Source organism: Apium graveolens, chromosome 4 (assembly GCF_009905375.1).
Source record: "Apium graveolens cultivar Ventura chromosome 4, ASM990537v1, whole genome shotgun sequence".
Taxonomy (NCBI): Eukaryota; Viridiplantae; Streptophyta; class Magnoliopsida; order Apiales; family Apiaceae; genus Apium; species Apium graveolens.
Window position 1 is genome coordinate 303127729 of NC_133650.1, and position 2930 is coordinate 303130658.

A 2930-nucleotide genomic window follows, 5' to 3' on the forward strand; every position below is an offset into this window, starting at 1 on the left:
ACGGATAGTGCATCTCCCTGCGTAAGGATAACACTCCGCTACAGCTATCTCCCTTGATTTACGAACGCAGGTATAGCCACGGTTCACCCCAAATGCCAGACGCGTCCCTGTCCCCCGAATGAGGATAACCCACCAGATAGCAGGACAGGTGATCCCAAGCTCTTGGGTGCAAAGTGCAGGATGACTCCAAAGTTCTCCAACGAGGACACCCGTTGAATACAAGAACAGAGCTCCCAAAGCACACACCAAAGTTAACCCCGCATCCCCAACGAGGACACCCGTTGAATACATGAGGAGGCCTTCAATCATCAGGCATACCCCTGGAGGCCTTCTAGCTTTTCACGGACATCCCCCTCCTTGACCGTCTCAAGGAGGGAATTCTTCACAGAGTACCTGCAACAAATACGTTAGAGAAAATAATCCTCCATTGCTCCTCTCCATGCAAGTTTTGTCCTGAATTCAACACCAAAAGTATACAGATCAAACACAGGACGCGTCCTGACCCTTTGGGCGCGTCCTCACCTTCATAAATCCAAACCTGTTTCCTCATCAATCGTTCCTTATAACATTCAAAATCACAGGACACGTCCTAGAATATAGGGCGCGTCCTTAATCTTATTAGACTTGCACCGTCTCCTCTAAACCATCATGCACAACATTTCACCTTTAATGACACATCCTTGCTAAGGTAGGCGCGTCCTAAAGCATCCATCATCATAAGATTTCATCTGCCAAGCACTTTCATAAACATTGACGCGTCCATAACGCCTGGGCGCGTCCTTCCTTGACCATGCACTCTCCCCGCCTCGTAACATATCCCTTCTCAAGTAGGCGCGTCATGTAGGTTTGGACGCGTCCTAACTCCCACAACGCAATACCGAGTGTGACTGTAACTAGCCCGTGTTTGACCCGAGTCAATTTAATGCCAAATTTTGGATATAAAAAACATAACAATCTATGAATATCATTTGTCCAAGTTGTACAGTATAAGGTTTGATGGATGCATCATTTAACTCTCTCACATTTCATATGAGTTCTGAATGGCTTCCTCCTTGCAACCTTGAAGAACTTCTTTTGGCATCATGCAAGTTTGGGCCATTATTCCCTACATGGATCCGAATTCAAACAGACATAATTGGTCTCGATTTATCACACACACAAATTTCAGATACCATCCCATTGTGGTTCTGGGACATGTCCACCACAATGCAGAGGCTAGATTTCTCTTCCAACAGAATCAAGGGTACGTTTTCCTCTATACCATTATACATTGAAGAGATCAATTTGAGTTCTAACAACTTTAAAGGACCAGTACCACCGATCCCTCCACAATCTTCGAAGATTGATTTATCTCATAATAAGTTTTCTGGGAAACTCCTACCTATGTCGAAAGTTGAAGGCACAACTTTGAGTTTTCTTGATCTTTCACATAACTCGTTGTCCGGTGAGGTTCCTAATAGTTGGATGTATTTTCAAGATCTTGTGTTTCTTGACATGGGAAATAATAATTTATCAGGTAAAATTCCCACGTCTATAGGGTATCTAAGGTCTCTCAGGACATTAATTTTACAAAACAACAGTTTGAATGGAGAACTTCCCAAGTCCTAAAGAAACTGCAGCCACCTTGGTTTTGTGGACTTTGGTCTGAATAGCTTATCTGGAATTGTTCCAGAATGGATAGGGCAAGACCTTACACAGTTGTATGCTCTAATTTTGAAATCCAATAACTTTCATGGAAGCATGCCTTATGATCTGTGTCATCTCTCGAATCTTCATTTTCTAGACCTGTCCAAGAACAGAATTTCCGGAAGTATTCCTCAATGTTTGAGTAATCTAACTGCTATGATTCAAAATACAATCGGAATCACTGATCATTACTACACTGCTACATATGGAATTAACTTTAGACAAGCAATATTTAGTTATTTTGATGATGCATTCGCGGGATGGAAAGGGAAGGAACGAGAATGTGGAAGTAGTTTTGCTTATTTGAAGATGATAGATCTTTCCAGCAATGAGCTTACAGGAGAAATTCCCATTGGGATGACAAGGCTTCTTGATCTCAATGGGCTGAACCTGTCAAGAAACAAGTTTTATGGAGAAGTTCCTGAGCAAATCGGTGGATTCATTAGATTAGAAAGTCTTGATTTGTCCAGTAATAACTTTTCAGGTGAAATCCCTCGAAGCATGTCTGGATTGACTTTTCTTTCTTACTTGGATCTTTCAAGAAACAACTTTTCAGGAAAAATTCCATCAGGAACTTAAATTAAATTATACTACTAGTCAATGAAAGATTGCAAGTGTGAGAAGTTGTATTAAGTTTTCTTATAGTGAATCCAATTGATTGAACAATTACTTATTGTGTTCGAGATGATTTAACAGCACAACTTGTTAAGCAACGTGAATTTTGGTCCACCTAAAAGCTAAAACACTTTAAATAGAAATTAATTTAGGAAAACTCTTTCGACATTGCAGTAACTGAAAGCTTGATCAAAATCTGATACGGACTTCTGGGCCAACTCTGCCCATTGCCTATGGACTATGATTTTGGCAATATCCCTACTCCAGGTTGCTCCTATTTTAGCTTAAACATGACTAAATGATAACCTATATGAGCCATATCATCAAGCTAATCACTTGGTAAGATAATGCATGTTAAATTCTTTCCTATGTACACTTTCAGAAGAGTGTATCAAAATTGTTATTTACACAACAAAAGTTAATGACTCTCGGTAATGCTGGTGCCAGATGTTCCCAGAAAATTCTCGCAAATGATATTAACAGTGGTGAAGTGATAGCGGTGTGATGTGGTTAATATGAATGCAGAGGATCCAATTTTTATCATTTTTACAACCATCCATAGCAAGACATGCCCCATTTCCGGAACATTTTTTGGGTTCACTCGCATTTTTCAGCATTGTTTGGCTTCT